The sequence below is a fragment of the Mus pahari genome, chromosome 8, assembly GCF_900095145.1.
Source record: "Mus pahari chromosome 8, PAHARI_EIJ_v1.1, whole genome shotgun sequence".
Classification (NCBI taxonomy): domain Eukaryota; kingdom Metazoa; phylum Chordata; class Mammalia; order Rodentia; family Muridae; genus Mus; species Mus pahari.
In genome coordinates, this window is record NC_034597.1 from 53,822,740 (window position 1) to 53,844,633 (window position 21,894).

A 21,894-nucleotide genomic window follows, 5' to 3' on the forward strand; every position below is an offset into this window, starting at 1 on the left:
GTATTAATCTTCTTAATCAACCCTATAAGAGAAATTAAATTCTCTGAAAGAAGTACATTGCTATCTATTGTTACTGACACCAGGGCATACTTGGTGACAAAGAAGATGTTGATGGTAGTGGTGGTGGTGGTGATGATGGTGGTGGTGGCTTCTTTGCCCATTTGCAAATTTTGTGTTGAGATACTATCTCTGGTAGCTTAGGATAGCTCTGACCTTGGGATCTTCCTGCCTTTCCTCTAAGTTTGTGCCATCACAGCCAGACTGTTTTTGTTTTATAGTGTTAAGTAAGAATTTGGCCCGGTCTTAGAGTGGCAAAGACTGTGGGAAAATGTGGTCTTTGTTCCTTCACATACGCTGTTCCATCTGCGTTGAACACTGCCCACCACTTCTTCATCTGATTAACACTGTTCCTAACACTGTTCACATCCTCAGAAATCTCAACTAAGGTACAGTGGAGACCTTCCAAAGACCTCCACAAAGGCCATAGTCATTAGGGTAAAAGCACCCGAGGAAGTTTAACCAGAGACCCCAAATGGGACCACTATTATTTTAATAGGTGATGTTTAAACTATTTAATTTGATCACTTTTATTTATTTGTATGGGGGCAGGCATGGGTGTGCAGGTGCCCATGGAGCCAATAGTATAGGTGGCTGTGAGTCAAAGATATGGGTGATGGGAATCAGCCCGCATTCCGTTGCAAAAGCAGTGTGCTGGTGAGTTGTCAATTTGATGCTAGGGTCATCTAGGAAGATGGAATATTAATTGAGAAGATGTTCCATTAGATTGAGCTGAAAGCAAGTTTGTCACAGAGTTTCTTAATCAGTGATTGATGTGGGAGGGCCCAGCCCACGATACACAGTGCCACTTCAGGCAGATAGTCCTGGGTGGTATCAGGAAGCAGATGGAGCAAGGCATGAGGAGCAAGCCAAGTAGGAGCACCACTCCGTGGAGTCCGCATCAGTTCCAGCCTGAGCTCTTGCCTTAGCTTCTGTCAGTGATGGAGTATGACCTAGAAGTTGTGGCTAACATAAAACCTTCCTCCCCAAGTTTGCTTTCGGTCACTGTGTTTATTGCAGTACTAGGAACCAAGCTAGGGCCAGCAGTGAGCTTTTAACGGCTCTAGGGGCTTTTCCAAACCGAAGAGACGGATTTCGTTTTCTGTTCTAGGGATTGCAACCTAGGACATGTAGGTCTTAGTAAACTTACCACTGGGCCTCTGAGCCACACTCCCAGTCCCACAAATGACGTCTTCAAACCAACAAAGGCATCCCCCACTTTTCATGGTTTCAGGCATCAAGAGGATGCTTTGGGAGGTGGGGATGCTTTGGGGTCTTGCACGTGGTGTCTGTCCCCTGTACTGACATAGGGAACTATTTTAAAAAGCAAAACAAACCCCTAAATGCTTCTTTCATAAAAATCTGAATAAGGCTGTGACGCCCCACCCCATAAAATTAGAATCACGTTTTGAGAAAAAAATTTTTTTTATTCTATAGGGTAATCTTTCTTCCAAATATATATTATCTGATTAGTATGGTTACAACTTCCATTATGTCAGAGTAAGGGAAATAATGACGAACCCAGTAGACGGCTCAGCTAAAATCTTTCTGGAAAAATAAAATCAGCATCTAATCAAGTTTAGACAGGACACTTTTTGTTGTTGTTGGGTTGTGATTGCTGCAAGGCATTTCTGCTAGGCTTTCCTGCATGACTCGGAACTGTTTGCAATCACCTCCTCCCTCCCCAGGAGCTGTGGAGTGAGTCATCACCTTTTCTTCAAGAACACCATTAACTGATGCGGTGGCCAGCGAGTCATCTGCTGTGGGAAGCAGAGACACAGTGGGCGGGCCTTATTTCCATCAAGGCGAAGGCAGGGAGCAAAGCCTCACCACTGGAACAAAAGGTAAAATGAGTCTTGTGGGCTGAAGAAGTCTTGCTGAAATACAAAAGGTCAATGTGAACTTAGGTGAAAATTCATCATTAATTTTAACCCAGAAGCAATAAATGTCACCTGTGCTGAGAAAAAGACTACAAACTTCTTCCTGTAATCTTTGTCTCTTTCAGGTGTCTGTGAAGAATATCCCCATGTGAAACAATGTTGTCAAATTCCACCTTGAAGAAATAAAGGGTGCTTTGGTTTTAATTCCAGGGAACATCAACATCGAATATAAAAACATCATTTATAATAATGTCCAACACTGGTAATGTACTATGAGGAAGGTCAAACCTTTGTCAGAAGACACACATGAGATGGTATTGAGAAGAAACTAGCACTTCCTTGAATTCCTTCTAAAGTGTTGTCACTCTGTCCCTTGGCTGGGGCCAGGGATGCAGCAGTGACCAAAACAGCGTTCAACACTATCCTATGGAAAGTCTTCTGCATATGGCAGAACAAGCATATACACACACGCATACACACACACACACACACACACACACACACACACACACACACACCAGCAATAACAACAACAATAATTAAAACAAAATGAAAAAGAAACACAATAAAATAAACTTAAATTAAAAAAAAAAAAAAAAGAAAAAGAAAAAGAAAGCTGGTACTTGGGCGAGGCCAGGACACTCTGACTGGGCAGGGGAAGAGAACTCTAGGCACAGGACAAGTGCAACTTGTCCCCTTGGCTCAATGACAGCTCAGAACCTGACTTGCTCTGAAATCAGTTCACATGAAGCACACTGGTGGATGACAGATACCATAATCGTTAAGAGCACAGAGACAGTCTTGGCTTTTATTTCTTATGAGGTATGTGGGCTAAATTTATGTCCACTTGATGCATGCTAGAGTTATCTGAGAAGTGCTTCAGCTGAAGAAGTACCTCCATCAGACTGGCCTGTGGGCATTTTGTTGATTAATGACTGGTGTCTAGCCCACTGTGGGCAATGCCTGTGCTGTAAATAAATAGGTTGGAGAAAGGCAAGGATAGAATCAGACAGACACTAGGCAACCCAGAGACACTCACATATTAGAGATTGAATTTTAACATTAAGCACCCCCTCATACCTCCACCCTCAGTTTTTCTACCTTCTGAAAACTTTACATAAGTTTCTTATTCTCCCTTTACATGAAGTTGTATTATATTTACATTTGGAAACAATACAACTGCATCTTTTAAAATGTTGGGGGATGGGAGCTGGATCAGCAGTAAGAGCATTTGCTGTGCAAACATGAGGACGTGGGTTCCAGTTCCCGCGGCACCTTGTAGAAAGTCAACTGAGCTACATGTGTCTGTAAGCTCAGAGCTCGATGTGGAGAACAAGGGGGACCATAGGGGACAGGACAGGAGAGGGGTGATCAGGGCAGGAAGCTCTGGGGACAGACACAAGAGGGTGGTTTCTTCAACACTGCCCAGACACTGATAGTGGCATCTGTTGTTGCCATCTCTAGCATTGTCACAGGGATGTGACATGTCAAGGGATGAAAACACCCCTAATCCAATGAAGGAATGGTATGTCTAATGTGCTCATCGGCTCTTTGTGAGTTTGATTTCCTTAAACAAGCACATCTCCCTCCCCTCTGTGGCCCCCAGATTGCTCCATCTGCTTCCACTGCCCCAAGCTTTAGTCATATGACTCATTCCCACACTGGCTCCGGGCACAGTTCAGGCATTGCTCACTGAAGCTCAGGTGACTGCTCCAAGTTGTTTACAGCGTGGAACACCTTTACTTAGGGAAAGGTTTTTAAGCTGTTTTTATGCCAGGACTTTGATTTCATTAGTCTTTCATCTAACTGAAGAAGCTAAACCTTTAGATACAAAGATCTGATTCGTCATTACACTCGTGGCCTGCTATCTTGGGAACAGGAGAGGCCAATCTCATTTGCCATCTCCAGCAGGGAACTATGAAGTGGAGGGTATTCACACTTTATGCAGTTGTATGGATGGATTTTAGGTGGATCTCTTGCTATGACTTGGTAGGTTGGAGTTCAGATTAGTAACTGGCTCTTCCGGAAAGGTAGAAGGGGGTTAAAGTTTGTCTCAGGCTCCTCACTTCTAACTTCTGGGGTCTCAGCTTGCCACTGGGCCACTTCACATCACCATATCATGTAAACGTTGGGAATTCCATATGATACATAGATTCACTCTTGTATAAATATTTATTTTTAAATGGTATTTTAAAAAATAATTTTAAGCCAGGTGTGGTGGCACACGCCTTTAATCCCAGCCCTCAGAAGGCAGAGGCAAGCGGATTTCTGAGTTCGAGGCCAGCCTGGTCTACAAAGTGAGTTCCAGGACAGCCAGGGCTATACAGAGAAACCCTGTCTTGAAAAACCAATAATAATAATAATAATAATAATAATTTTAAATTGTGTGGATGTATGTGCATGTGCATAAGCAAAAGAGGTAGGAGCCCCTGTAGCTGAAGTTACAGAAGGTCGTGTGCCAGCATGCACGGGCGCTTGGCACCAAATGCTGGTGCTCCACAAGAGCAGTGTGCACTCTCACCCACTGAGCCATCTCTCCAGATCTCCCCCCCTTTAATTTTTATTCTCTAATAGAATATAGATGTTCTAGGGGAAGAACCTAGGCTAGGTGCCTTGAGGAAGAAAGTTTATCCTTCTGTATATACCACTCTCTAGCTTTGGAAACTGACACAGTTTTTGTGAACTACATTAATTTATATGCTTTTAAAAACAGACATTTGTAGACCCGTAGGAGGAACAACACTATGAACTAGTCAGTATTCCCAGAGCTCCCAGGAACTAAACCACCAATCAAAGAAAACACATGATGGGACTCATGGCTCTAGCTGCATATGTAGCAGAGGATGGCCTAGTCAGTCATCAATGGGAGGAGAGGCCCTTGGTCCTGTGAAGGCTCAGTGCCCCAGTGTAGGGGAATGCCAGGCCCAGGAAGCAGGAGTGGGTGGGTTGGTGAGCAGGGGGAGGGAGGAGGGGATAGGGGGTTTTCGGAGGGGAAACTAGGAAAGGGGATAACATTTGAAATGTAAATAAAGAAAATGTGTAATAAAAAACAAACAAACCATTTCAAACAGCAAGTAGTTAGTTCCTCCCTTATATAGGATCATTTATGAAGACTTTTTGTTGTTGTTGTTGTTGTTTGGGTTTTGTTTTTTTGGTTTTTTGAGACGGTCTCTCTGTGCAGTCCTGGCTGACCTGGAACTCACTCTGTAGACCAGGCTGGTCTCGAATTCAGAAATCTGCCTGCCTCTGCCTCCCAAGTGCTGGGATTAAAGGCGTGTGCCACCACCGTCCGGCATGAAGACATATTTTTAATAGTATTAAAAGCCATAAGGAAGAATGTGATTTGTTGGAAAGTGAGGGTAACTGAAGATCATGAAGAGTGAAATAGGCCAGATTCAGAAAGACTAATGTCCTATTTTCTCTCATGCAGACCCTCTCCATACCAGTTTCCTCTTTCTACCACATGGGTTCTAGGAATCAAACTCAGATTGTCAGGTGTGTTGGCAAGTGCTGTTACCAAATAAGCCCTGCTTTGTGTGGGTTTGTGTTTTGTTTTTTGTTTTTTGATGGAGTCTTGCTACATAGTCTGGATGTCATGGAATGATTGATTACATGGTTCACGTGGGCCTCAAATTTGAAGCAATCTTCCTGCCTCCTACCAAGTGCTAAGATTACAGGTATGAACCATCCCCTCAGCTATGCCAATATATTTATAAAATACATATTTAAAGGGGTTTACAATGATGCCACTTTAAAAAAAAATAATATACCAACTTGCAGTAAATAAAAACTAAAGTAATAAATACTGACAGGCCTTTATTACTAAATAATAACAAACATTCTCAAGCAGTGAAAATATGAGGATGCTGTGATTGACACAATTTCTTGCAATATCTCAGGAACCAGCACAACTGACACAAGGAGAAGCCCCAAGCTTCTGCCTCTGATCCTTTCCTACAGAAACGGGTTGTGTGTGCTAAATCCATGATCCAAAATACCCTCTTCTGCTTCTGTCTGGTATTTTGTGCCAGTTCCCAGAAAAATAACGAATACAACAATACAGATAGAAGTCCTCATTTATGGAACCAGACACCAAATGTGTTAATATTTTCATCTGGACTTCACAGATTGTAAATCTGGTTTTACAGTTTATAAACTACCCAGTCCCTGGTATTTTGGTAGAGTAGTCAAAGAATAAAACAAAAACAAAACAAGTAAACAAAGAAAATGACAGTGCTTCAAATAATATAAAATATCTTGGGGGTAACTCTAACCAAGCAAATGAAAGAATTGTAAGATAAAAAATTTTAAAACAATGAAAAAGATATTGAAGATATCAGATGATGGAAAGATCTCCCATGCTCATGAATCAGTAGGATTGATATCAATAGTAAAAATGGCCATCCTATCAAAAGCAATGTACAGTTTCAATGCATTTTCCATCAAAACTCCAACACAATTTTTCACAGAAATTGAAAGGAAAAATTTCGGCTTCACATGAAAACATAAGAAGCCCAGTATAGCCAAAACGCTCCAGAATGATTAAAGAACTGATAGAAGTGTCACTATCTCTGATCTCAAACTATACTGCAGAGCAGTATTAATAAGACAAGTATGACATCAGCACAGACAGAGGCATATTGAACAATGGGAGGGAATTGAAAACCCAGAAATAAGTTCACACACCTATGGACACCTGATTTTTAATAAAGAAGCCAGAAGAAATACACTGTGGGGGGTGGGGGTGGGGGGGGGAGAACCTTCAACAAATAGTGCTAGCCCAAACTGGATGGGTTAATGTAGAAGAATAAAAAAAAAAATCCATACTTACCACCCTGAAGAAAACTCAACTTCAGAAGGATCAACAACCTCACCATAAGGCCTAGATGCACTGAATCTGAAAGAAGAGGAAATGGGGACTCTCTGGCACGGGAAAGGACTTCCTGAATAGGATACCAATAGCACAGAGACCAACATTTGGCGGTCACTAAGACTAACAATAAATGGGACCTCAGGAAGTGACGGGCTACAGAATGGGAAAAGATCTCTACCAATTGCACATCTGATAGAGTTAATATCTAAAATACATAAAGAACTAAAAATTCTGGCCACCAAGAAAACAGGCAACCCAAACACAGAATTCACCGAAAATGGTTGAGAAACACTTTAAACATGTTCAACATCTTTTTAATTTTATTTTGTTTTATTAGCTTTTCAAGACAGGGCTTCTTTGTGCAGCATCTAGCTGTTCTGAAACTCACTTTGTAGAGACCAGGAGGGCATAGAACTCAATGATCTACCTGCATCTGCCTCGTAAGTGCCGGGGTTACAGGCATGCACCTGGCAAAAATGCTCAAAGTCTTTAATGATCAGGGAAATGCAAATCAGAACTACTTTTCATCTTATACCTGTCAGAATGGCTAAGATCAATAAAACAAATGATGGCTTGGGGGCTGGTGAGATGGCTCAGTGGGTAAGAGCACCCGAGTGCTCTTCCGAAGGTCCAGAGTTCAAATCCCAGCAACCACATGGTGGCTCACAACCATCCGTAACAAGATCTGACTCCCTCTTCTGGAGTGTCTGAAGACAGCTACAGTGTACTTACATGTAATAAATAAATAAATATTAAAAAAACAAAAAAAAAAACAAATGATGGCTCATGCAGATGAGGATGTGGGGTAAGGGAAACACTCATCCATTGCTGGTGAGATTGCAAACTTGTACAGCTACTGTGGAAATCAGAGTGGCTGTTCAAAAAGCTGGGAATTAATACCACTCTTGAGCATCTACCCAAAAGACACTCCATCCTACACACAGAAGCTTGCTCAACTATGCCCACTGCTGCTCTCTCTGTTCACAACAGCCAGACATTGAAAACCTAGTGTCCTAGATGTCCACCAACAGATGGGTGGATAGTGAAAATGTAGCACATTTACACAAAGGAATATTATGTACCTGTTTTTAAAATTATCAAATTTGTTCTCTCCACCAGCCAAGCAAGATGCCCAAAGGAAAGAAGACCAAGGGGAGGAAGGTGGCCCAGCCCCTGCTGCCGTCAAGAAACAGGAGGCCAAAAAGGTGGTCAATCCTTTGAGAAAAGATCCAAGAACTTGGGCATTGGGCAGGACATACATCCCAAAAGAGATCTAACATGCTTCGTCAAATGGCCCCACTATATCAGACTGCAGTGGCAAAAAGCCATCCTCTGTAAGTGGCTCAAAGTACCTCCTGCCTTTAACCAGTTCACTCAGGCCCTGGACAGGCAAACAGCTACTTAGCTACTTAAGCTTGCCCACAAGTACTGGCCAGAGACAAAGCAAGAGAAGAAGCAAAGACTACTGGCCCGTGCTGAGAAGAAAGCTGCTGGCAAAGGGGACATCCCAACTAAGAGACCACCTGTCCTCCGAGCAGGAGTCAATACAGTCAGCACAACAAGAGAACAAGAAGGCTCAGCTGGTGGTGACTACCCCAGTGAGCTGGTGGTTTTCCTATCTGCCCTGTGTCAAAAGATGGGGGTGCCCAACTGAATCATCAAGGGAAAGGCCAGGCTGGGGCACCCAGTCCACAGGAAGACAGGCACCACTGTTGCCTTCACACAGTTTAACTCAGAAGACAAGGGTGCTCTGCCTAAGCTGGTGGAAGCTATTAGGATCAATTAATGACAGATATGAGATCCACTGTCGCCTCTGGGAGGGGCAACATCCTGGGTCCTAAGTCTGTGGCTCGAATTGCCAATCGGGAAAAGGCAAAGGCTAAAGAACTGGCCACTAAATTGGGTTAAATGTACACTAAGTTTTCTGTACCTAAGTATAATTACAAAATTTTAAAAATTATCAAATTTGCAGGCAAATGGATGGAGCTAGAAATAAGTCACCCTTGAGCAAGGTAAGCCAGACCAAAAGACAAGTCTGGTCTGAACGCTTATATGTGGATATTAGCTGTCAAACCTTCCACTGGGGCACTACAATGTATAACCTCTGAGGTTAAGTGAAGAGTAAGGAGCTAGGGGCAGGAGAGGATCTCCAAAGGAAGGGAAACTAGAATGTATAGTTATCGAGGGATTGGGGCCAGCCTTGAATGAGAGGCTTAAACAAAAAAGGGTAGGGAAGAGGTGGGTGAAATCTTCATTGGGAAGAATGGGTATATTGACTTGAATTGTTGACCAAAGAGGCCTCATGGAAACTCCAAAACACCTGGTGCTATTGCCAAGCTTATTGGTTGGTCTCCACTGATAGCGAGGCCCTATTGCTGAATATAGCACTTACATACTCCATTGAACATAGAGAAGATGACCTAGTGCCTTCCTAGAGCCTTCAACCCTACTGATAGAATGTATGGTACTGGAAGGTGCTTTGTACACTACTGGAGGAAAAAGTTAAACACCAACTCAGCTACAAACCTTTCAATCTACAATGGTGACTTCCTGCAAGACCTGCTGGTACAATTGTGGCACCAATGTTGTGGGAGTGACTAACCACTATCTTAGTGGGTTTAAGGTCCACTCCATGAGATGGGATCCATACCCAACACTGCCCAGGCAACCGAGAATGTGGGATTAGACAGGCAATGGTCCTAGGGAAACATCAAATACACCGTTAAAGGCATGTAACAATCAAATTACAACATTCTGCTATATCCATTGATCAGTGTCTTGCTCAGTATGATGACCCATAACTGCACGATGTACAGAAACTGAGAAACTCAGGGACACTCAGTTTTAAATGAGACCTCTTCCCAGAAGTTCTCTTCTTGGGACTCAGGGAATGATGTGAAGGAATGTAAAAAGATTGTGTGAGATGGAGGGACAGATGGTACCAAGGAATCTGTCTTTCACACAACAGGACTGATGTACCCATGAACTCACAGAGACTGTGGCATCACGCAGATGGCCTGTTTAGGTCCAAGCCAGATGGGCTCCTAGCACTGAGAGGGAGAAGCAGGCATGAGCTCCCATCCCTAACTAAGAAGCTATCTCCAATTCACAATTGCTCACAAAGGAAAAATTTGGTTTCTTCTGTGGAATATCACTGGGTATACAAATCACACATAAGGGCAGACTTCATGCCCAGCAGTAGATGGCTAACACAAAACTAACTCAGTGGTATATTTTTGGAGATTTTTTTTTTGTCCCGTATTACTTTGTATGGGCCTTTAAAATACAAATAATATCTCACTGATCTGAATTCTTTGTCACTCTCCTGACATTTTTCAGGTTTTTACATTCTTTCCACCCCATCTGTGAAGTTCTGTTTCTAGGGTTTGTTAGTTTTAAAAATTAATTCTAATTGTGTGTGTGTGCGTGTGCGCATATGTGTGTGTGTGTGTGTGTGTGTGTGTGTGTGTGTGTGGTGCACATGGGATTCAGAAGAGAGCATCAGATTTCCTGGAGCTGGAGTTACAGGCAGTTGCGAGCTAGCCAATATGGGTTATGGGAACTGAATTCAGGTCCTCCAAAAGAGTACTGTGAGCTCTTACCCACTGAGCCATCTCTCTAGCCACTGCTTCTAGAGTTTTAAAGACAAATATGAATTATATACAATATATATTTTCTTTCACTTTATAACATAGAAAATAGTCTACTACATATATTGTTCTATATTTTTTTCCTAATCATTGGTATAGTATAAACTCTCCCTACATTAACATAGAGCTCTTCCTTGCTCATTTTTACAGCTACGTACCACATATTATCATTTCTTGAACCAGACCCCTTTCACTGAACATCACAATTGAGTCTGTATTTTGCTGTTAAAAATATAGCAACATTTTAAAAGATTTATTTATTACATTTATATAAGTACGATGTAACTGTTTTCAGACACACCAGAAGAGGGCATCAGATTCTATTACAGATGGTTGTGAGCCACCATGTGGTTGCTGGGATTTGAACTCAGGACTTCTGGAAAAGCAGTCAGTGCTCTTAACCGCTGAGCCATCTCTCCAGCCCCCAGCAACATTTTTAGTTTTGGAGAGTGCTGGGGAGATTGCTCAGTGGGTAGGAGCACTTGTTATGAAAGCAAAAGGGCCTGAGTTCAAATCCTCAGTACCCATGTAGAAGCTAGGCACGGCTTCACTTGCCTACCGCCCCAGCACTGGGAGACAAAGGCAGATGTGTCTTGGGAACTTGCTGGCTAGCTGGCCAAAGTAATGAGCCTCAGATTCAGTGAGAGAGCCCTATTTAAAAAACGAAACAAAACAAAACAAAATAAGAAGAGAGTGATAGAGGAAGACACTGAACACCCCCCTAATCCACACGTGTGCATATGCCACGCATACACAAAAGCCAACTTTTGGAACTGCTTGATTTAAGCTATTAGCAAGTTGACTGGCACTGTGGCATTTTACCCAAGGCTGGGTGTTGGCTAAGTTCCTCTGAAAGCAGCAGAGTCTCTAATTCTTGTTCTCCTAGACTGTGCAAGGGCATCCTTTTAGGGTCAGATACACTGGGAGGTCTCTCTTTTCGGCATTAGTGAAGCCAGTCCTTTCTCTGGGCTCTGAGGAGGCAGCAGTGAGCCCGTCACAGGTCTCTTGCTCCCATGGACCAGAACTGGTCTACCATATCATAAAGCAGACAACCCATTTCTACCTCTGCAAATCCCTGTCATTACGGCGTATACTTACATCTCTCTCTCTCTCTCCTCTCTCTCTCTCTCTCCTAGATGTTTTCTTTATTCACATTGCACATTTTATCCCCTTTCCTCATTTCCCCTCCCAAATCCCCTCATCCTATCCTCCCACTCCTGCTTCCCTGTTCTAGCATTCCCCTACACTAGGGCATCAAACCTTCACAAGGGGCCTCTCCTCTCACTGATGTTCCACAAGGCCATCCTCTGCTACATATGCAGCTAGAGCCATGGGTCCCTTCATGTGTACCCTTTGGTTGGCGGTTTAGTCCCTGGGAGCTCTGGGGGTACTGGTTGGTTCATATTGGTGTTCCTTCTATGGGGCTGCAAACCCCTTCAGCTCCTGTGTCCTTTCTCTAGCTCCTCCACTGGGGACCCTGTGCTCAGTCCAATGGATGGCTGTGTGCATCCACTTCTGTATTTGTCAGGCACTTGCAGAGCCTCTCAGGAGACAGCTATATCAGGCTCCTGACAATAAGCACTTGTTGGCATCCACAATAGCGTCTGGGTTTGGTAACTGTATATGGGATGGATCCCCAGGTGAGACAGTCACTGGATGGCCTTTCCTTCAGTTTCTGCCCCAAACCTTGTCTCTGTATTTCCTCCAATGGTTATTTTGTTCCCCCTTCTAAGAAGGTCTGAAGTATCCACACTGCGGTCTTCCTTCTTGAGCTTCATGTGATCTGTGAATTGTATCTTGGGTATTCAGGATATACTTACATCTTTTATGCTATTTATTCAACAAATATTAAGTAGATTCAATTATCAGACTGTGGTAAGTACAAGGCATCCTGATATTAATTAGCTCTGAAGGTACTGGCAAGACTGGTGGGAACATAGCCTCATATACAATTACATATACTTTAAGCACATGAGGTGCACATATAATACACAGAAATGACTGACTGGCTCCTTCTAGGATGGTGTTCTGGATTGGATTTGAAAGGTTAAAGGGTGCTTCACAGGCGAACCAAAAAGAGTATAAATGGCATTCTGAGAGAAATAGAGGCCAGACAGAGCCGGACACAGGCCAGGGACTATATGTTGTTTGGTAGTGAAGGAACACAATGTACCAGGTGCAGAGGAGGCAGGAAATTGCTAGAATTTCTAGCCAATGGTGTCTGCTTTCTTTGTGAGATAAGACCAAGATTTTCAGAATGAAGGAGGTGCAGGCTAGGTAGGAAATTTGAGGCTTAGATGAGCTGCTGAGATGCTCATAAGATAAGGCAGGACTGGGAAATCTGAGGATGGTCCATTTACAGAGGACAGATTATAGCTCTGCTACATAAAAGACCAGAAAGTATGCAAAAATCTAAAGACAGAAATTGTTGCCAGGCATAGTGGCACATGCCTTTCTTTTGTGATCTACTTATTTTTATTTTATGTACATTGGTGTTTTGCCTACATGTGTGTGAGGGTGTTGGATCCCCTAGAGTTGGACTTACAGACAGTTGTGAGCTGCCATGTGGGTGCTGGGAATGAAAGCAGGATCCTCTGGCAGAGCAGTCAGTGCTCTAAATCACTGAGCCATCTCCCTGTGGCACATGCCTTTAATCCCACCACTAGGGACACAGAGGCAGGTAGATTTCTGTGGGTTTCAGGCCAGCCTGGCCTACATAGTTAGTTCTAGGACAGCTAAAGCTACATAGTGAGACCCTGTCTTGAAAAAAACAAAGAAAGAGACATTGTTTAGTAGAAAAAAGTAAGAAGCAGGACTGTGTATGCCCAGCTACATTTTGTATAAAGACCACGAGAGAAAATTACTATTTCCTTAGGTGCACAAGGCTGCTCTGGCAAGGCACATAGGAAAGTGAGTGCTTGGTACCCATGGTAAAGTTCTGGGGCTAAGGAAGAAGGAGGGGGTTGAAGACTATTCTGTGGAGACATCTGAATGAGCACAGAACCCTACCTATCACTATTCATTGGAAACGAAATCTCTGAAAACCTTTGAAGTAACATATTAAAAGAATAACATGTGCGGGTAATGGAAAGTAGAATAATTAATTCTGACCTTGTGGCTGTGTTCCTTGAAAATCATATGCTAAAGCCTAAACTGGAAAGATATTAGGGGAACTATTTGTTTTCCTTAGGGGTGCCTATCTGGGTAGGGTAAGTTGGTTGAAGTATGGGAACTGGAGTAGAAAAATAACTTTAGAAAAAGCGAAGGGAGACACTGGTCTGCTAGAGACAGGAGCCTAGCATCACTGTACTCCGAGAGACTCCACCCAGCAGCCAAGGGAAGAGACCCTCAGCCCAACATTAGATGGAGCTCAGGGAGCCTTGTGGGAGAGTTGGGGGAAGGCCTGAGGGACCTGAAGAGGACAGGAACTCCATAGGAAGGCCAACAGAGTCAACTAACCTGGACCCTTGAGGGCTTCCAGAGACTGAGCCAACCAGCAAACAAAGAATGAGCATGGGCTGAACCTCAGCCCCCTGTACATATGTAACAGATCTGCAGCTTGGTCTTCATGTAGGTCTCCCAACAACTGGAGCAGAGGCTGTCCCCGGATCTGTTTCCTGCCTGCTTGTGGATTCCATTCCCCTAACTGGGCTGCCTTGTCTGGCTTCGGTGGGAGAGGATGTGCTGGGGATGGGGAGTGGGTAGTATGTGGGATATGGTGAAGGGTGTGGAACTGGGGGAGGATCTGTGTGAAGGGGTACTAGAGGAGAAGGAGGAGGATATTGGGATATAAAGTGAATAAATAAATAAAATGTAAAGAGAGAGAAACCTAAGGATGGACAGACAGACAGACAGACAGACAGACAGACAGACACACACACACACACACACACACACACACTACACACACTCAAGCCTGCTAGTTGGTCTGTGTTAACAAGCCTTCTTCCATAGTGGCTGCATTACTTTGGTTACAGAGAAGCAACATCTCACAAAGAATTCTAATTACTTTATTGCATCTGTTGCTGCACAGCCTTTCAGTATAAGGTGAGTTAAAATCCTCCCCAAAGGACCTAAGAAACTCAAACACATCAATTATTATATTACAGATTAATGAATAATTAAAAACCCTGGCTTTGTGTGTGAATTGTTGAATCTATCATCTTATAGTCATACCTCTTTTTCCTCAAAACAATATTCTGGGGGTTGTTCAACAATGAGCCTGTGTAGTGTTGTGATTGGCCAGATAATGTCAAGCCAGGGTAATTCAGAGAAGACTAAATCATTGTCTCTATTGTCCTGGACCACTGATGACAGATATAAAGAGAAAACTAGAATCAGCTGGGAGGCTGAGAGACAGCTCAGTCAGTGAAATGCTTGCCTTGCAAGCAGAGGGACCTGAGTTTGATCTGCAAAACTAGACTCAAGCTTTTAAAAGCTGGGCCTGGGGAGACTGAGGCAGGGAGCATCCTGGGTCTCCTCAGTGTGTGTGTGTGTGTGTGTGTGTGTGTGTGTGTGTGTGTGTGTGTGTGTATGTATGTATGTATGAGAGAGAGAGAGAGAGAGAGAGAGAGAGAGAGAGAGAGAGAGAGAGAGAAAGGCCAGTATTCTGAGGGACACCACTTGAAGTCAACTCTGGCCTCTATTTGCACTCACCTGGACACAGCACACACGGAGCAGAACAGAGTGTGACTCATCCTAGAGGCATTTATGGAAGTCTGTGGTAGTCCAGAAAGGGAGGGAGTAACTCTTACAGGAGAATGCTTCATGGAGAAGAAGATACATAAACCAAGGTAAACCATGTTTTAAATGAGAGGCTGAAGCTGAGGTGGGTAAGACAGACATTCCATCCAGGGGTGTAGCTGTGTTATCTTGCTTTCATGAAGCCTTGGATTTGACCCACAGCACTAGAAGAAGAAAAGAAAAGCAGACACTTCAGCCAGAGAGGACTCTGTGTCCAAAGGCAACAACGCATAAAATGACACATTAGGCAACCAGAGGTGACACCTTCCGCAGGCATTTTTCCTGAATTGACAAGAATCGGTCTGGGAAAGCAGGTTGGGACAGATTATAAAGTATCTAATGTGTCTGCCTAACGAGTTTGGACTTTGCCTTGTGTGCAAGACAGTCTTCTCGGTGGGAGCAGAGAGCTCTGCCTTTGCCGTTCCCACTTTCCAAGCAGTCTTCCTTCCGTTGACTCTTCCAGTCTTGTTAGGCTAGTTAGGGAAGTTGCAAACTTGCTGCTAGCCCATTCTGCCTATTGGTTCACTTGTTTGGAGAGTCTCACGCACCCCAGGTTGATCTCAAACTAACTATGTAGCTATGGATAGCCTTGAATTTCTGATCTGCTCGCTGCCATCTCTTGAGTGCTAAGATTATGAATGAGTACCAACACGCTCCATTGATCCGGTGTTGAGGATTAACCTATGGCCTCCTGCAAGCTAGGCAAGCACCTTTTCAACTGAGATCATGCCAGGATCCGACCTCCTGTCACACAATATATATTTCCTTAGATAAACTGTTTAGCAGCCTTTCCCTGTGGCAAGGACCGGAGTCAGAGCTTTATGTATTTATCTTACTGTGCCCTCAAAACCAATTCCAAAAGATTACGTTCCAGTCAAGATTCTTGCTAATGAACAGTAGGTAACTGAATGAAAAACAAGGACATGACTGCTCCAAGGTATGGTTGAGAAGAAGGTTTGCTGTAGATACGAGGGAGAAAACAGCCAGAGGCATCAGCAAAGTGTCCAGACTGATCCAGGCCACGGTGTGTAGGGGGCAGAAGAGGAAGAGATGAGGGAGGAGCAAGGGGGCTAAGAGAGGAGGCTTGGACCAAGAGAAGAACCAGCAGCCAAGGGAACAAGATAGCTGGGGTATCTAGGAGAAAAGAGAAGAAGCTGGGGGGAGGGAAGGGGAGCTCAGGGACTGGAGCAGTGTGGGGTAGGGAGCTGTGTGTGCCAGCCAGAGGAGTCTATAGCTCACACTTATGAGTAAGGACGGAGGGAGCCTAGAAGCTGACCACACTTGATACGCTAGTAGGCACCACAGGCATACATTAATTGAAGGGCCTTCTGTCCCTTTGACCAGAGGTAAGGAGAATGACACCTTTTAGCAAGTAGGAACTCCTTAAGTCCCCGAGGGAATGCTGACTTTTCTCTCAATCCCAGACCTTAGGAAAAGCGAGGTCTTGAGGCCTAACAGTAACTTGCTTGGAACTGAAATTTGTAGAGAACGCTCAGGCAACTCAGCATCAGCAGGACAGTAGGCGACTAGGAACAGGTGGGGGCTCAGAAAAGAGGCAGAGCATAAAGCTCAGGCTCTAGTCCAGTGACCGTGTTTTAATTTTTATTTTGATGGCTTTTTTTTTTTTTGAGACAGTGTTCACCTATATAGTATCTTGAACTGATGTGACCCAGGCTAATCCTGAGCTCTCTATCCTCTTGCCGCAGTCTCCTGAGTGCTAGGATTATAGGGGGTTTGCCACCCTACACATGAGTAGCACTTTCTCAATCAGATCCTCCCAGGCCTCTGGGCTCTCTCGCCTGTGACAGTGGTCTGGAAGACTCTCATAAACACTACCCTCAAGTACAGAAATGTGGGTGAGTCTAAGTGGCCCTGCTCAGGCATGAGCCTGTGGACTAACAGTAGAAACAGGAGGAAGACTGGCTTGGTTCATTCTGATCCAGGATAATCAGACAGTGAGGTGATGAGCACTCACAGTAGATTATCCCCTCTGCATCTGTGTGTGGATGAGATGATATTCTTAGAGAAGGGTGAATGGTTACCCAAGTAACCCGAGTAGAGAGTGGTAGGGCCGGAGTTGGAGTGCAATGAGTTCAATTGCAAAGCTTGTGCCATTGTGCAGTAGTCGATGTTGCTGCATCTAAATCATTTGCACTGTATACCACAGCTCCTACGGTAGACTGGTCCCATCATCCCATTTGTATTACTGTCTCCCAGCGGCCCTCTTGCCTTGTGCTCCTTCACTTCATTTTCTACCTTGTTGCTAAGATAACATTGTAAAAGTATGATCTATTTTATGTCAGTGTCTTGTTCAAAAAGCAGTGACTCAGCCTCTTCAGGAGCCTTCCCTGATAATACCATTTCATACTCTCTTCATAGTCAGTCAAATGACGCTGTGGCTGGGCCACAAAGACACATTATTTACAATGCCATCTTATCTTATTAATGGTGTCTAGCAGCTACGTTCATATGTCGGCAGGTCACAGAGCTGCCTTCTGCCAACTCTGTGACATAAATGAGATGGAAGCATCTAACACGATGCATGTTTCGTTGCCAAGTCCCAGGGCCCTTTAGATTCTAAGCTTTAGAATATGTGAATTATCATCATCAACACTATGATTTTCACAGTGCAGCTTATTTGCTGGCTCATTATTGCTTTGTGTGAAACCCTGAATTGCTTCCTACATTTCTTGGCTGTAGATCCTATATCTAATCAGGAGTAAATATACTAAAAGACTATTAACAGTAATAATTATCTTCTTTTAAACATATTTGATTCCCTACCTCAGCTACTGTTACTGAATCTATCTATCTATCTATCTATCTATCTATCTATCTATCTATCTATCTATCCATTTATTTAAAGCTCTGGGGCTCACAGAGTTAGCTGAGCACCTGCCACTGAGCCCTTGGCCTCAGATACTGTTAACTGAGGCACAGCAGAAGCAAAGGTGAAGTGTTTTCCTAAGGCTCTAAGGTAGGAAAAGCAGTGCTGAGGGATGCCCTCCCTTTTGATTAGGAATAGTAAAGGACTCATGGGCTCCTATCAGTGACAGCCATTTCCTTCCCCCACCTGCAGGTGTCCCAGGCTCTAGTGAAAGTTTTGAGGGAGGGAAAGTGGTCTCTCTAGTTCATGATGTTAGAGCAGGTCATAGCTACAATGAGGAGAACACAATTTGGTAAAAAGGACTTTCAACAAAATTAATAAAACCCAAAATTTATACAAGGGGATGCTCATGTATCTTTTGGTCATTTCATAGTACCAAGAGTGAAAGAGAGAAACAAAGAGAGAAAGTGAAAGAAAGAGAGAGAGAGAGAAAGAAAGAAAGAAAAAGAGAGAGAGAAAAAAGAAAGAGAAAGAAAGAAAGTGAAAGAAAGAGAGAAAGAAAGAGAAAGAAAGTGAAAGAGAGAGAAAGAGAGAAAGAAAGAAAGAAAGAGAGAGAGAGAGAGAAAGAAAGAAAGAAAGAAAGAAAGAAAGAAAGAAAGAAAGAAAGAAAGAAAGAAAGAAATTGAAAGAAAGGAAGGAAGGAAGGAGGGAGGGAAGGAGAAGGAAGGAAGGAAGGAAGGAAGGAAGGAAGGAAGGAAGGAAGGAAGGAAGGAAGGAAGGAAGGGCTCCACAGGGCCTCTCCTGAAGGACTTAGCCTTTTACCTGGGAAGAGCACGTAACAGCGGAGACAAGATCAAGTGTGCTGTGACTCACAGTGAGAATGTGGAGAGGCTGACGTTTGGTCAGTGGTGGAGTACTTGTTTAGATGTGAGAGGCCCTGGGTTTTACGGAATGGGACAGAATTTTACAGGGGGTAGAGAAGGGAAAGGTCAGGTGGCTTTACAAAGGATGAGACAGTAGGTCAGCGGTTGAGAGAGTAAGGGTTTGCCAGAAGCTGACTCGGAGCATGGCTTCTGAGGAGGCAGGAGGGGAGCTGTACAGCACACTCAGGAGCAGCTCGAAGTGCCAACCCTGGAGCTGCCTTTTCAGCATCTGCTCCCTTCCCATTCAGTCTTCCTGGTCACAGAGCTGAGAACAACAGAGCTCTTTCCAAGCTGATGGGTGGGACCCAGTCACCACAATCCATTCTCTTGCCACAGCTGGTTCTCAAAAAGCATGTCCTCCAGGCCTAGGCAAATTAGCCATGACTTTCTCGAGGGACTGAGACCCGCTCATTGCTATTGGACATAGAAGAAGCACACAGACCTAAGGTTGCTGTTTCTTATTTTGTTAGGATGAAGAGAAAACAAGAACAAAAGCTGTCACAGAGAGCTAAGGGGACTGACTGTAAAGTGTGGAGCCAGTGACTTGACCACACTTTGATGAAGAGGCTGCGGGTCTTCTCTTCATTGTTTACACAAGCCATTAGAGCATCTTCTCATGGAAACTATTTGACTCTGCAGTGTTGCTGTTTTGAGCTGACAGAGAATGGAAGGTGGTCCTTGCAATGAGAACAGGGTCTGCTGCGGAGACACAGCAAGCTCTTGAAGTATCTGTTCACCTTAGGAAGTGACATTATCTATTACATTATCTATTATTGCTTTGAAAAGACTCCTGTAGCTGTACTGTGGGTGGCTTGGAGAGCACAAGGCTGGACCAGTGAGAAACTCGTCATGTTTCTTTTTCTTTTAATATTCCATCCCAAAGTGCCATTTTTAGATCCTTTCCCCACCAACCACAAAAGGGAATTATCTTTAAAAATATTTAATTCAGCTAGGTGTGGTGATGCAGGCCGTTAATCCTGGCACCCAGGAGGCAGAAGCAGGAGGAGCTCTGAAAGTTCCAAGCCAGCCAGAGTTACACACTGAGACCCTTTCTCAGAAACAACAACACCATCTAACTCAGGGCCAGAGAGCTGGCTCAGGGGTTAAGAGTACTTGTTGCTCTTGCAGAGGACCTAGGTTGGATCCAAGCAAACACGTAGTGGTTCCTAACTCCAGTTCCAGCAGGTTCGGGTGGCTTTTTCTCATCTCCAAAGGCACTGGCATATACATGTTGTATGTACATACACACATACATGCAGGAAAAACACTTACATAAATAAGATAAATCTTTTAAACTCAAAAATACTTAATTTGTTAGTGTCTACTGTGTGTTCACAGAAAGCCACAGAGTGCTCTCAGTGAGAGAAGCTCAGCCTCGGGATGTGCTAGTTGGGTGTCAGTGACATCTTGGTCTCTGTTTTGCGTTGGGGTGTCCGGTTCTTCTATACTCTATACAAACTCTTTTAGCCTATCAACACAGCGCTTTGTTCATCTTAAAGACTCTGTTTGCTTTTGCTTTTTTTCCACTACAGACATAACAGCGGTGACAGTAAAAGGATAGCATTAAATCTTTCAGTTCAAATGCCCTTTTCCCTGACATTGCTGCTTCTCAGGGATATGAATCCTGATCCTGACCAACTTTTTAAAGGAGGAACATCTTTGGTAACAAACATTTGCCCTGATTTGAGCTTGGACATTTATCAATTACTAAATCAATTCTGTTGATATGAGAAACACAGACGCGTGACATCTCCCTGCCACTTCACTGGAAACTACTCTGAAAAGGTGCAGTCAGTCTTTCTACTTTGTCATTATTATGTTCCCTCTTCAGGCCTTGCACTGTGCTCCATCCCAGAGGCAGGAGGTCAGGAGAGGATAGGAGAGTCTCTGCTTAAAAGGAACTTATAATGCAGAGTCCAGCGTGGGGAGCGCTTTGCTGGAAGCAAAAGCAAGGCAGAGGCATTCATGACAACAGCTGTCTCATGTACAGTGAGCTATGCATATTTTGCTAACCACTGAAGCACATGGAAAGTATTTAAAAGACTCATCAGATATAACCAAAGAATGTCACATGCCATTTCTGCCAGGATTCTCGGAACAGCATTAACATTTTTGTCATTAACCAGTGACCTTCAACTAATGTCCTAGAGAAGAAAGACTGGCTTATTCTTCATCAACAGAATCATTTCTCTTTCTCATTTGTATAATTTGCAGTGGAAAACTGAACAAAAAAGCAGGCACCTGCTGAAAATATGTCATTGCCAGATTTGTCACAAGATAGGAATTGTCCATTCCCTTAGCCAAGAAAATAGAATTATATTTGTGCTTCCAAGTTAGTAAGTCATTTTGCCTAAATGGCAATATATGTCACATCCACATCTCTCCCTCATTTGACCACCCCTAGGTACCGTCTCCATCCTCTATCGGTACTTTCTACTAACTACACTTTGATGCAGAATCCCTTTGCAGCAGCCCTCACCACACACTTCTAACTTCAGCTGAAGCCTGACTTTCAGTACTAAATTCTCACCACAACTATCCCTCTGGCTTATTTGTTCCCTGTGCCCAAGGCCTAGAGGCCTTCTAATGGTCAACTCAAGATAAGCTCAGCTGTGAACTCTGCCCTTGATATCATAAGACAGTTGATCACATTCAGCATCCAGCTCAGAGCAGAAACTGAATATTTTCTGGAAAACCAGAATGAATCAGGATAGTGTCTACTGAATGGTGAGTTGGGCTGAGATACCTGAGCTAGGCCAAGGGCTCTTGTGGTTATTAGGCCCTGAGGTTTCTGTTCCAGTTTCAGTTAACCAACAGTCTTGGAAAGCTTCCCTGCTCTCACTGTTCCGGACCAACGGTCCTTGGGATTCCCAAGTGCTGGGTCTTCTACGAAGCAGACCTCATTAGCCATAGTCTCTGGCTCTGACCTCAGCCAGTATGG

At 43.8% G+C, this 21,894-nt stretch overlaps 1 pseudogene; it reads left to right on the forward strand.

Moving 5' to 3' along the window:
- Positions 1–666: 666 nt before the first annotated feature.
- LOC115064545 lies at positions 667–8,718 on the forward strand (annotated as a pseudogene).
- The last annotated feature ends 13,176 nt before the right edge of the window (positions 8,719–21,894 follow it).